At 47.7% G+C, this 15,000-nt stretch overlaps 1 non-coding gene across 1 annotated transcript; it reads left to right on the top strand.

The window, feature by feature from the left end:
- The first annotated feature begins 930 nt into the window (after positions 1–930).
- LOC138955693 (5S ribosomal RNA) lies at positions 931–1,049 on the top strand. The gene has a single exon (XR_011452330.1). It is a non-coding gene; the product is annotated as a 5S ribosomal RNA (ribosomal RNA).
- Positions 1,050–15,000: the final 13,951 nt, after the last annotated feature.

Raw genomic sequence — 15,000 nt, forward strand, 5'->3', positions numbered from 1 at the left:
AAATTGGACAAAACGCTGAGTGGGTACAATTATCTCCCATAACCATGCGCCACCGTGGATCCCAAGCACTGTCCGAGTGCTTCCCCCTTACAGGATGTAGGTGGCGCGTCCTCTTTCTTTTTTCGCGCGTGTCAGACCGGCTGTGTTTCTGCTACGCTCCCGGATTATTTTGGACTAAGAGGCTCCTTTTCTGTGTGGACTATCACCTGTTGGATTATTGTGTGTTATTCCACTTCTGGCTTGAGGCTACGTTGTGTTTCCTTCAACTTGTGCCTCCGTTTTTGTGTGGCGGACTCGGCGTGCCTCCCGTCCTACTTCGTGGTGACCGGTCGTCTGCTTCTCGTTTCGCCGCATTCACTTGAGTATTGACCTAAATTTTCTTTGAATTTTGTTAATTCTCGGTCTTTAAGGGTACGTACAGGGCGAGGTAGGATGTCTCGTCCTGTTTTGGGCTCTGGTTCTACGGAACCAGAGTCTGCCGGGGGCAACCCTTCTCCGGGCGCCCAGCGTCATGTTTTACGCACGGAGAAGGGGATCTTTCGGCGCTCCGACTCTCCCTCCCCAAACGCTTTGCGTTTGCGGCGAGGGAGGGCGGAGAAAGCCTGTTTGAGCAAGCTCAATGCGAGCTTGCTCAAACAGGCTGGGCTTGAGCCTGGGACTTCGGGCGGGGCTGCGCCGTCGAAGGTTCGGGGAAGGTCGAGGGGAAAGAAAAAGCTTCTTTCTCCTTCTCCTTCAGTGGAACAGGCTTCCCCCCCTTCGACGCCGTTGTCCGGCCCTCAGTCTCAGGCTTCAGCTCCTCCCGGTTTCAAGCCTGGGGGGAAGGTTTCCTTCTCCTCCCTGGCTCGAATCCGGGGGCAGGTCGATTCCCAACCCTCTTTGGGGGTTGGTGAATCCGATCTAGGGGCTACTGGAGAGACTCAGGTTTTGACAGCCAACGGCCATACCACGTTGTAAACACCGGTTCTCGTCCGACCACCGAAGTTAAGCAACGTCGGGCCCGGTTAGTACTTGGATGGGTGACCGCCTGGGTACACCGGGTGCAGTTGGCATTAAAATCTTCCTTTTCCGGTGCCTCTCCTGTGCCCTCCTCGGTTTCCACCCGCTGTGGAAGCCAGGAGGGACACGGGTCCTCCTCTGAACTCCCTCGCTGGGTCGTCTGCTGCTGTTTCGACAGTAGTTTCGGCCTCCTGGGGGGGGAGATCGGAGGAGATGACGGGGTCTCTGAATTCCCTCCCCGCTGGGGTTGGGATGCGAATTGACCCCGTTCAGGGCGGTCCTGTGGGGGCAGGGGTTTCAGGCTTCGTGCCTACGACCACTGCTACTACGGTTCCCTCTGACGTCCGTGTGACTGGTGGCTGTCCCTCTTGATAAGACGCTCCGGCCGACTAGTTACTGGACGTGGAGGTGTTCGACAGAACGTGGTACTTCTGTCGAATGGTCAGGGCGACGGGAACATTGTTTCTGTTGCTCAGACCGACACCTCCGACCGGACCGTCTTGACCCCACGCCATTCCTTAGCGTCTGGTGTTCGGGTGACGGATGGTCCGGACCAAGGGTCCGGAACGTTCCAGGCTTACGGGTCGGGATCGAACCGGACCCACGGGTCCCGACTGGACTTGACCTCCGGGTTTGGTCCGGACGGGACCCATGGTACGGGACCGTACCGGACCTTAGGGTCCGGTGCGGGACAGTACCTCTGGCCCTTGCCGGACCCCCCGGACCTACGGGTCCGGATGGTACGGTACGGGACCAGTGGTTCGGTCGAGACCGGACCACCCGACCACCTCTGTTGGTCTGGGTGGTCTGGCACCGAACCGGAACACACCGGACCTACGGGTCCGGATGGTACGGTACCGGACCAGTGGTCCGGTCGGGGCCGGACCACTCGACCACCTCTGTTGGTCCGGGTGGTCTGGCACCGAACCGGACCATGCCGGACCTACGGGTCCGGATGGTACGGTATGTCCACGTCCGACCGAGCCACCCGAACACTTCTGTGGGTACGGATGGTTCGGTACCGAACGGGACCTCCGGATGCTACGGGACCGGACCGAACCTACGGGTTCGGATGGTCCGGTACCGGACCAGTGGTCCGGTCCGAACCGGACCACCCGACCACCTCTGTTGGTCCGGATGGTCTGTCACCGAACCGGACCATACCGGACCACCGGACCTACGGGTGCGGATGGTACGGTAGGTCCACGTCCGAACCGAACACTTCTGTGGGTACGGATGGTTCGGTGCCGTACGGGACCTCTGGATGGTACGGGACCCGACCACAGGACCGGAACACCGGACCACCCTATCGGATCAGTCCGGACCACCCGACCACCTCTGTTGGTCCGGATGGTCTGGCACCGAACCGGACCTACGGGTCCGGATGGTACGTAATGTCCACGTCCGGACCGAGCCACCCGAACACTTCTGTGGGTACGGGTGGTTCGGTGCCGAACGGGACCTCCGGATGGTACGGGACCGGACCGGACCTATGGGTCCGGATGGTCTGGTACTGGACCGGTGGTCCGGTCCGGACCACCCGACCACCTCTGTTGGTCCGGATGGTCTGGCACCGGACCATACCGGACCACCGGACTTACGGGTCCGGATGGTACGGTGTGTCCACGTCCGGACCGAACCACCCGAACACCTCTGTGGGTACGGATGGTTCGGTGCCGAACGGGACCTCCGGATGGTACCGGACCGGACCACCCTACCGGACCGGTCCGGACCACCCGACCACCTCTGTTGGTCCGGATGGTCTGGCACCGAACCGGACCTACGGGTCCGGATGGTACGGTACGTCCACGCCCGGACCGAGCCACCCGAAAACTTCTGTGCGTACGGATGGTTCGGTGCCGAACAGGACCTCCGGATGGTACCGGACCTACGGGTCCGGACCTACGGGTCCGGATGGTCCGGTGCCGGACCACCCGACCACCTCTGTTGGTCTGGATGGTCTGGCACCGAACCGGACCATACCGGACCACCGGACCTACGGGTCCGGATGGTACGGTATGTCCACGTCCGGACCTAACCACCCGAACACTTCTGTGGGTACGATGGTTCGGTGCTGAACGGGACCTCCGGATGGTACGGCACCGGACCGGAACACCGGACCACCCTACCGGACCGGATCGGCACCCCCGACCGGACCGGACCATTTCTTTTCTGATCAGACCCGATGGGTTCCTGTTCAGTCTATAAATGGCGGGGGTTCGTTGGCTGGGCTGACCCAACAGTCGCAGGGTTGTTGTTTTTCTCCCCCTTCGGCTGCTGGAGACGTTTCGTCTTTGGGGCAGGGGTCTTCGCGGCCTCTTGCTTCTGTGGGCGTTTCTTCACAGCCTGCTTCATCGCTTTCGGCTCTTCCCCCTCAAGCTCCCTACACTCCTGCTTTTGAGGAGTTGTCGGGAAGTGAAGAGGAGAGTGAGTCGGAGGACGATAGGGAGGAGGATCAGGGTCGCCCTGAGGTTAACACTGAAACTCTACCCTTGCCGGTTTCTGATGGAACTTCCGAAGCTATGCTTCGTACTTTCCAACAGTACATGACAGACATCACGCGGCGTCTTGACGTCACGGATGCCTCTCTTAAGCGTCTGTCGTCTAGTGTTGACACACAGGACGTGGACCCGGGGTCTGAGGACGAGAGGCAGGAGGCTCGTCCTCGCACAGCTAGAAGGACGTTTGAACAGTTTCAGGACGTCCTTCCCTGAGACGCCCTCTCGTCCTTTGAGTCCGCTTCGGCCCGGGCGCGGGAGGCTCACGCCGCGTCTGCCGGCGGCTCGTTTTATGAACGATCCGGCCGCCGGCAATTCGCGTTCCACCCTAGTCTAAGTGCCACGGTGGAAGCGGCAGCACATCGCCTGAGGAGTACAGATTCACGTGCAAACGCGACCTATGTTCCTCGGGAGGACGCGGGTTCAGTGCCATGCTTTCCTTCGGGAGGCGCACCTCCACTGTTTCCTCGTGTCCAATCTGTTTCGTCCCTCCCTTTTCCCTTTGACTCTCGAACTCTCCCTTTCCAGACTTCGAGTGTTTAGGGTGGGGCTGACGGTGATGTGTTCGTTGGGGAGGTGCCTTCGGTCAAGAAGGTGGAACTGAGCTCTGCTTCGTTCCACAATCTTGAGGCCACCGTTTCTTCCACAGTCGAGGCCCAATCACAGGCCTTGACATGGATGAGCACGCTGTCCACACTGTTGGACCCTCCCAATCGGGCAGAGTCCGATTCCACTCGGGTCCTTGACACGGTTCGAGTGGATCGGGCTTTGCATGCCGTGCGATCGTGCGTGACGTCTGCGGCAGAATTGGCCATTGGAACACTGGTCCACTTTATTGGCCCTGTTCCGTGATCATTTTCTGCCTACTTCTATAGTGCCTCCGGATATGAGGAAGAGTCTGAGGAACACGTTTCCTCAGCCTTCTTCCCTCTTTCATCCGGACACTGTTCGTTCTGTGGTGGAGTCCACACGCCAGAGGAACACTGATTCTCTGATGGTTGGCCTCGCTGCTTCGGCGACGGCGGCGGGGAGTAAGAGAAGTGCTACAGTCACCTCCAGCTCCCAGCCTCAGAAGAAGAAGAAGAAGCCAGTTTCACTGCCTCCTTCTTCCTCCTCTTAGGCGCCTGTTGCGTTCCCAAGCAAGACGAAGGGTGCTCAGACAGGTAAGGGGAAGCAGCACCACCAGGGGGGGTGGTCGCAAGCCTGCGCCTGCCCGCCAGCAGAATTTTCAGTGAGTCCCGGCCCTACGTTGACGCCCCCTCAAGTTGCCCCTCTTTCGTCCGGCGGTTCCCTTTTTTCGGGCCCGCGGCATGTGGGGCAGACTGGTCTCCAACCAGTTTTTCTTGAGGGTGGTGTGGTCGGGGTTTTCTCTACCGCTGTCGTCACAACCTCCATTGTCCGCTCTACCTTGGACGTTCCCCCCTCCTCGAGAGCCTGCCAGATGGCAGGCTCTTCAGGACGAGGTGAACTCGTTGGTCGAGAAGAAGGCGGTCTACCCCCTTTCTCAGCCTTCTCTGGGGTTCTGCTCCCGCCTGTTCACCGTCCCCAAAAAGGACGGCCGGTTCAGGCCGGTGTTGGACCTCTCCACCTTGAACTTGTACCTTCACAGGTGCAAGTTCAAGATGGAAACCCCTTCGTCGGTCCGGTTGGCCATCCGGCCAAACGATTGGGCCATGTCTGGGACCTCCAGGATGCTTACTTCCACATCCTGGTGGCCCCGGGGTACCGACATCTGCTCCGGTTCGTTTGGGAGGGCACGGTGTTCGAGTTTCGGGCCCTCCCATTCGGCCTGTCCTTGGCCCCTCTGATTTTCAACGGGGACAACAACACCACATGCTTAGCTTACCTTCGCCACCAGGGGGGCACCAATTCTCGGTCCCTCTCCCTGTTGGCGGAGGAGATTCTGCTCTGGTGCCAGACCAATCAGGTCCGGATGTCAGTCCAGTTCGTTCCGGGGAAACTGAACGCCCTGGCCGACATTCTCAGTCGGGGCGATCAGGTTCTCTCCACAGAATGGACCATCGCTCACAACGTTCTACAGCGTCTGTGGGCAAGGTGGGACCGTCCTCTGATCGATCTGTTCGTAACTCGATTCAGCGCTCGGCTTCCCAGGTACGTCAGCCCCTTTCGAGACATGAATGCGTTCCACTTGGACGCATTCACTCTCTTGTGGAGGCTCCTCGATGCTTACGCCTATCCCCCGACATCTCTGATTCCGAGGGTGCTGGCAAAATATCTGCAGGAACGACCAAGACTGATTTTGGTCGCGCCTTACTGGCCAACAGCTCCGTGGTTTCCAGATCTTCGCGGTCTCACCCACGTAGACCCTCTACCTCTGGATCTGGACGGGGGAGGTCTGCTCCAGCCTCGATCATGCCTCCCTCATCCACGTCCAGAGAGTCTGTGCTTGACCGCATGGCTCTTGTGCGCTCCAAACTGCTTGCACTAGGATTGCACAAGAGTTCAGTAGAGTTTTCCTTGAACGCTAAGAGGCGATCAACTAATCAGCTCTACGACTTACGCTGGAGAGCTTGGGCCACCTTCGCCTTGTCCAAGGGGATAAAGCCGCTTTATCCCTCAACACAGGACTTGGCCAACTTCCTGGTGGAAGTGTATCAAAAGAAGAGTCTTTCTTCTAAGACTCTTCTTGGATACAGATCTGCCATCGCTTCCACGATTGCGGCCGCTACTGGTCGCAGAACTGAACACTTGATCAGGTCCTCCCTCATCGCTAATGTCCTTTCGGGTATTAGCAATGCAGCGGTGTCTAAACCTCGGGTTTCATTTCCCAAGGGGGATGTCTTTCTGGTCCTCAAACTCCTGCGTAGCAATGAGTTTGAACCCCTGGCAGGCATCAGTATCAAGTTGCTGATTTTTAAGACTAATTGTTCCTCATCGCTTTAGCCACTTGCCGTAGACTCAGTGGTAGTCAAGCTTTGAGTGGCCTGGACTTTGACATTGAGTTCACCACACAGCAGTGGTTGCTAGCATGGTCACGTCAGTCTAAGGTATGTTTCTTGGGTATATTTTCTTTTACGGTAGTACTGTTCGAAAATTGCCTGGGTATCTTAATCCTTGGATTTAAGTGATTTTGATTAAGGAGTTTAATACTCTACATATCACCCTCACACCACTCTGGTATTCTGTGCAAGAATAGTACTGTCGAGGTAAGTGTTATATTGACTGTAAGGCTTCTTTTTAAGCCTACTGTCTATATGATACTTACCGAGACAGTACTATTAGAATTTCCCTCCCGCCTCCCCTCTTGATATGTTATGGGCTTTTTGAGGGTCTGCAGCTCATAAAGAAAGAGGACGCGCCACCTACATCCTGTAAGGGGGAAGCACTCGGACAGTGCTTGGGATCCACGGTGGCGCATGGTTATGGGAGATAATTGTACCCACTCAGCGTTTTGTCCAATTTTTTCGGCCTATAATAGATAATGTGCAAGAATAGTACTGTCTCGGTAAGTATCATATAGACAGTAGGCTTAAAAAGAAGCCTTACAATAATGATAATAACGGGCATTTATAAAGCGCCTTATCAGAAGTTCAAAGCGCGTGACAACAATTATACATGTATACAAAATTCATACAATCACTGTCTGATTCAAACAACACATCATGCACATCTCACATCCTCAGACTCTATGCTAAGGATCTATCCGTAATGTTGTTGGAACAAGTGAGTTTTCAAATTGGACTTAAAAGATGAAATGGATGGAGAGTGACGTAATTGAAAGGGAAGTGAATTCCATAACTGAGGGCCATAATACGAAAACGTGCGGAAGCCATGAGCCTTGCGTTTAAAGCGACCTTGACGGAGAAGTCGAGCATCATCAGAAGAACGAAGGGTGCGCACGGAGAGGGAGTGTATATATAATTATGGAGACCAGTTCCGAAAGATAGGCAGGTGCCGATTCAGAGATGATAATTATTGTAGCAGAAGCAGGCAGCTTTATACCTAATACGTTTGGACACAGGAAGCGACAACACCACCTCCACCACATCCACCACCACCACCAACAACAACAACAACACGTCACCCCTTCTGCTGGTGTCCCTCAGGGTTCTGTTTTAGAACCTCTATTATTTCTCATTTATATTAACGATATTGGTACTGGTCTTGAATCAGTGTTGAAACTCTTTGCAGACGATACGAGCATGTATATATGTTTAGATAACGATGATATACGAGCTGAGATTTTGAATTCTGATTTGAATAAAATTTGCGCATGGGCTTTAAAATGGAAAGTCACTTTTAATTGTCAAAAGACAGAATTGTTGGACATTTGTAGGCAAAAAAATGTGTTACTTCCACCGTTGTATTTTGAAGATGCACTTTTGATTGATGTTGAAAATCACAAGCACCTTGGTGTCATCCTACAAGGTAATTGTAAATGGGATTCCCACATAAAAAGTCTCATTGCTGTATGTAGAAAGTCAATTGCGTGTTTTGGTTTATTCAAGTATCGTTTAAACAGAAAATCGATTGAAGTTATATTATACAAATCCTTTATATTACCATTGTTTGATTACGCGGACGTTATTTGGGATAACTGTACGAAGTGTTTAGCAGACGAGTTGGAGACCTTGCATCTCGATGCAATCCGAATTATTGTAGGTGCAGTTCGTGGTACAAGCCACCAAAAATTGTATAATGAATCGGGTTTTGTGCCCCTGAAAGAAAGGCGACGTCGTCATAAACTCTTGCTGTATTATAAAATTGTAAATCGTTTAACCCCAGCATATTTATATTCCAAACTGCCGGTCCTGGTTTCCAATGTAAATCCTTACCACAGACGACGCCCTCTTGAACGTAAGGTTCCATTATGCAGAAGTGAGTTATGTAAATCTGCATTTTTTCCTTCAACGACAGATTTGTGGAATAATCTTCCAGAAAATATACGAGAAACGCAGTCAGTTGGTGAATTTAAAAGATTGTTGACCAATGGAGATGTTGTTGTTCCACAGTATTATTATTTAACCAACCGCAAGGCACAGGTATTTCACAGCAGGTTGAGCTTAAATATGAGCGATTTGCAACAAGACCTTGTTAACCAACACCTCTCTGATAATTTAGAATGCACGTGTGGAGTACGCCCGGAAGATGCTGAACCCTTTTTGTTACATTGTCCAAAATTTAAAGAACATAGAACCATTTTATTCAATATTCTGCCAACGCACGTTCTGGACTGTAAAACATTTTTGTTTGGAAATACTGATTTAACTATATTTTTGAACACGAAAATATGTTCTGTTGTACAAGATTACGTTATGTCAACTGATCGCTTCGGCTGATATTATATTAACAGTGACTGCAATAGATGTAGCAAAGCATTCTCTCTCTCTCTCTCTCTCTTTCTCTCTCTCTCTCTCTCTCTCTCTCTCTCTCTCTCTCTCTCACTCTCACTCTCTCTCTCTCTCTCTCTCTCTCTCTCTCTCTCTCTCTCTCTCTCTCTCTCTCTCTCTCTCTCTCTCTCTTTATTTGTATAAAAAATTATGAAATATTTTGAAAGAAAAGGGTTGTTCGCCATGTCTTGTTATCAGAATGTGTATTGCTTATCAGTTTTAGAACGTGTCCATAAGCAGTCTGCTTGTTAACGTTCTTAATGTTGTTACTGTTTATAACGTGTATACAAGAAATTAATAAAAACACGCTTAAGCCAACAACAACAACTCATTGAAGCATTACGTATGTTGATTTTTGAAGTGTGTCAAAGTGGAGGGTTGGTCTTAGCTCCGCGTCAAAGCCTCGCAAGGTGTGTCGTAGCTCCGCGTCAAAGCCTCGCAAGGTGTGTCGCAGCTCCGCGTCAAAGCCTCGCAAGGTGTGTCGTAGCTCCGCGTCAAAGCCTCGCAAGGTGTGTCGTAGCTCCGCGTCAAAGCCTCGCAAGGTGTGTCGTAGCTAACATAATCGTTCAGACAATAGAAATGTACCTTTAATAATCCCCAACGGCAAAGTAATGACCTTTGTCATGCCTCGATCATGACGATAGCTGCTCACGTTTGGTGCATATATTATGAAAAGTGGTGATGGATGAGCGCACTGAAGCATGACAAATGACTGCATTTTAATGAGGCGTCAGGTGAGAGTTTTCTGGGTCATAAAAAAAAGTCTTGGCCCTATAAATCAGTCAGGTAGTAGACATGTTTTGGAGGACAACGTTTTAATTGAATGCTATTCATTAGAAAGACATTTTAAAATCAGGAGCAAGGTCTTATCTATCCACACAAAAAAACCTCATTAGAAACCCTAAGCCAAGGTCACAATAAAGAGAATGAAGGGATATGGACATAGACATAGACATAGAACACTTTATTATCTCAACGAGGAGAAACTCAGGTGTGGTGTTTACAGCATTACAATAAACAACATAAAACGTAAGAACACAAATAAAATATCGAGGCGCAAATAGTCCACTCATAATAGTCTAGATTAGGACGACAATATCAAAACAAATCTCTCCTGTGGAAAAAAATCTCATTTGAAACTCTAAGGTCACAATAGAGACAATGAAGGGGAGCAGAGATGGAGGGGGGGGGGAGGGGTGGGGCTAAATCAAGGGCAGTCAACAAGGAAATCATCTTCCCCGCATGACCGACTTCTGAGACATCTAAACTTGGCCTGACCACCCCCCCCCCCCCGCCCCCGTCAAGCCATAGTGACCCCGACGTAGTCGCCTGCTACAACGTCCGGCAAAGATTGCTGGACAGGTTGTGACTGGGCAGTGGTCACTGTACGGTCAGTGGTTGTGATAAATGTGTCAGGTTTACATCACGGATTTGATTAAATGTGTTGAGTTTTTCTGATTATACAAGCAAAGGTACATTGTTCTGTGAACATTTGGTCCTCCCGTCAGTTCCTTGCCCAAGGTTTTCAGATATGGTAGCGGTATTTCGATTCAATACCATCAGCTATTACTTTCGGTATCGATGAAACCTTTTAACTATCAAAACTGTATTGCTCCAAAACACATACGATAACCAACAACTCTTGGCAAAGACGTAGCTTTGTCTTAGCGCAACAACAACAACAAAAACACAAAAAGCAGACTCAGACAGTACTCCTAAGAGCATGTTCGCTTCGCGACCAATGGAAAAAAGAAAATAGTTATGTGCTTTTTTTTTTTAATACACCTTTTAAAGTACAGTTTGATAATAGGATAGCTCCCGCGTTAAAAAAAGAAACCCGTTTACGCTTTCATTTTCATTTCACTTAAAATTAGTGTCTGTGTTGAAAATTAAGTCGTTAACCGTTCTTTCTCATTTCCCTTTTATAAAATACAGTTTTCCAAAAAAAGAGTAAGAGTCACTGACGCCAGGTTCTGGTTGTGTCATCTGATCTTAGACATTTCAGCAAGCATTTAACACCAAATACCTGCACGAAGTTCAAGACACCTGCGCTAATTTAAGAGGCTTTCTTGTCCTCTGTTTCAGTCTCTGTCAAGTGACAGAATTTAAGTGGGTCATTCTGAATATCTAGCTGTTGTCAGGATGTCTCGTCAGTACCTGTGTTCATGTCTGTTCAACAACGAGAGACATGGACAAACCATTTCTGTCGGGAGTCTGACAGAACGCATTTGACTAGGCGTAAAAAGCATAGTTTAAGGAAACGTTTGGGGCTCCGCTCACATAATTATGCAACTTCACCATGACCGACGACGCACTGCAGCTTATCCCAGCCCGCTACACGTTGCATGAAAGGAAAACAGGCCAAGTACTCGTCATAATCCCTATCGCGGCATCTATATATATATATATGGGTGCGTCTCAGAATCTCGTCCTCTGTTTGTGACATTATCACCAAAAGTAAAATCTTCCCAGAAAACTTTGATAATACTATTTACACACTTCTCAGGGTGTACCTTTTCAGTTTAAACAAGAAAAAATATAACATTGCCTTTAGTTTGCCATATATTGAGCATTATTTGGACCATGTGTGCAAAATCACCCGTGTAACATGGAAAAAATAAAAGACAAAAAAACTGCATTTATAAGGCTGAAAACGACTTTTATTCAGTTATTATTGTTGAATCACAAGCCATTATAGAGTTCAATATGAAATGACTACATGCAAACAACAAAATAATGTTTTTTTCAAAGTTCCATGCATTCGTCAAAATTTCAATACAAAAATGAAAATTAATTAATGATATCCTGATCAGAACATGTTGATACATGGCATTCATTCAGTCTTATTGACATTTAACCTTCACAATAGCATATATACAAAGATTTGTTGCTCTAAGACAAAATGTTAGAAAGTTATCCCAAAAGAATGCAAAATGGTCACCGATGTAACATGGAAACATCACTTTTGTAACAAAGAAACGGTTATGCTTTTTCCCACAAACTTTACTAAATGAAGCTGATTTTGCAACCAGATTCTTCATAGGTAAAATGCCAAACACTAAAACAGGAACAGAAAGAAAAAAAGCTGGACAAAATCAAGCAAACTTGGCCCCAAAAAAGAGAAACATTAATGAAAAGTTCATCACCCACGTAACTCGGAAACGAACAACCAGACATGTATTATAAGGTTTGACATGAAGAATGCAAATGTTCAAAAGTGGTTCATTCAATTGTTGAGACAATAAACCAAAGGCATTGGTTACATATAGAACAGTTGCCACTTGCAGTTAATTAATTTATTTTAAAAGAAATAATGCCCCCTGGCATTGAAGGTGGGGTCACAAATCATGGTTGCATCAGATGTAGGGACTAAGGAAATATCATCGATCCCTGGAATAGTAGTTCCCCTCCGGTTTCCTTCGAAGGAACGTTACCACCAGTTCATCAGGTCGAATCTCTTGCACCTGAAACATGCAAGTACCTGCGATTTCAACTAAAAATTGATGCAATATGTGTACTAGTTTCACTAACATGAATTTGTTTAATGTCTATCAAGATTTTGATGCATCCACATTCACTGGCTAAAAACAAAATAAAGTAATTATTTTGTTCAGACTTACCATTCCATTGAACATACAACTTTTACAATTAAAGAAAACATTGACACTTACCGTTCCTTTAAATGGATTTCGGAAATTTAATTTTGATCATAATTTTTTATATTTTTAATTTTCAGAGCTTGTTTTTAATCCAAATATAACATATTTATATGTTTTTGGAATCAGGAAATGATGTAAAATAAGATGAACGTAAATGTGGATCGTTTTATATATAAAAACAAAAATATTACAATTTTCAGATTTTTAATGGCCAAAGTCATTAATTAATTTTTAAGCCACCAAGCTGAAATGCAATACCGAAGTCCGGCCTTCGTCGAAGATTGCTTTACACAAATTTCAATCAATTTAATTGAAAAATGAGGGTGTGACAGTGCCGCCTCAACTTTTACAAAAAGCCGGATATGACGTCATCAAAAGTATTTGTCGAAAAAAAGAAAAAAACGTCCGGGGATATCATACCCAGGAACTCTCATGTCAAATTTCATAAAGATCGGTCAAGTAGTTTAGTCTGAATCGCTCTACACACACACACGCACAGACAAACACACACACACACACACATACACCACGACCCTCGTTTCGATTCCCCCTCTATGTTAAAACATTTAGTCAAGTTTTGACTACGTGAAATCGAAAGAAAAACTATTATTAACAAATGTGTAGCCTAATTTTTCACTTCATAGAATATCATAGCAGCAAAAACTCACCTTTTCTTAAGAACCTTGGGTGTTGATCACTGTCGTAACAAAATCACAGACTTCGGAAACATTCTCGAAATCTTTCTTCGCTGCTGGAAGCTGAACTATTTCTCTCTGTAACTGCGCATGCGTAGTCACCCGCACCTCTAAGTCACTACGCGCAAAATAGTTCTAATCTTTCTTCAAAACTCTGAACATTATTTGCAAAACCGTTCACCATCGTAACGGAATTTTGAAGAAGCATGTCATATTGCGCAACTTTCAACTTAGTTTGCAGATGCAATTTTGAGAAAATAATACTTAAATAACATTTAGCTTAGCGATTTTCTATGCCCTTTCATGTCAAGATCGTGTTGAAAATGAATATGCAAATTCTAAAGTTCAAATTTAGGACTTGTTGCTGTTGCACGCGTGCGGAAACATATGTTACGACAGTGATGGCAAACTTTCAAGCGATTAATTTCGTTTAAAAAAACAATTCTGTGGACAAAATAACATTTCAACTGTCAAGTACACTTAAACCAAACACACATAACAAAAATAGCAGTCCTTGGACATTCTAAACGATTCTTGTAGTGAGGTACAAAACTAGTTGATGGTTCATGTCACAGATCAGACCTTCATTTTTCACGCATTTAATCATTTCTTTCGCAAAACAACCTTCATAATAATCATGCAAAATACTCAGTTTTGTTTGTACTATTTCTTTATTCATTTTACTTCTCAAACATACCAATATCATGATTTAAAATTCAGTATGTTTCAATTGTGGGCTAATTTGATTATGGCACACACAAAAGGATCAGTTTCTGAGACGCACCCATATGTGTGTGTGTGTGTGTGTGTGTGTGTGTGTGTGTGTGTGTGTGTGTGTGTGTGTGTGTGTTTGCGATGCACGGCCAAAGTTCTCGATGGATCTGCTTCAAATTTGGTGGGCATATTCAGGTACACCCCGGACACAACCTGGTCGATGAGAATTTTCAACACGTGCTCTCAGCGCGCAGCGCTGAACCGATTTTGGTTTTTCTGTTCATCTTCCCAGATCCATTCCCACTAACTCTTCCTTATCTTCTCCAGTGTTTTGCGTTTATCTCCCTTCCTTCGTGTGGCGTCAATCCATATTCCCGTTACTATTTTTAGAAGGTCACTGTCCACAACGCTCAATCCATATTCCCGTTACTATTTTTAGAAGTTTTCCTTCGTGTGGCGTCAATCGCGTACGGTGCGCCACTCACCCGGCGAAGCCGGCGTACGGTGCGCCACTCACCCGGCAAAGCCGGGTACCCGGCTTCGGCTCTACTTCTTCCCGGCGAAGCCGGCTACCCGGCGAAGCGGGTATTCATCTAGTTGATATATCTATATATATATATATACGACTTGTGTCTGTCTGTGTGTGTGTGTGTTTGTGTGTGTGTGTGTGTGTGTGTGTGTGTGTGTGGTGTGTGTGTGTGTGTGTGTGTGTGTGTGTGTGTGTGTGTGTGTTCGCGATGCAAAGCCAAAGTTCTCGATGGATCTGCTTCAAATTTGGTGGGCATATTCAGGTAGACCCCGGACACAACCTGGTCGATGAGACTTTTTAACACGTGCTCTCAGCGCGCAGCGCTGAACCGATTTTGGTTTTTCTGTTCATCTTACCAGATCCATTCCCATTAACTCTTCCTTATCTTCTCCAGTGTTTTGCGTTTATCTCCCTTCCTTCGTGTGGCGTCAATCCATAATCCCGTTACTATTTTTAGAAGGTTGAAACAGCTTCAGAATGTAACTGTTCGTGACAACAGATATTTGCGAAGCTGCGATTTGAAGTGTTTAATCGTGCTTGACCCCTTTATCTCACATG

Source organism: Littorina saxatilis, unplaced genomic scaffold, assembly GCF_037325665.1.
Source record: "Littorina saxatilis isolate snail1 unplaced genomic scaffold, US_GU_Lsax_2.0 scaffold_1427, whole genome shotgun sequence".
Lineage (NCBI taxonomy): Eukaryota > Metazoa > Mollusca > Gastropoda > Littorinimorpha > Littorinidae > Littorina > Littorina saxatilis.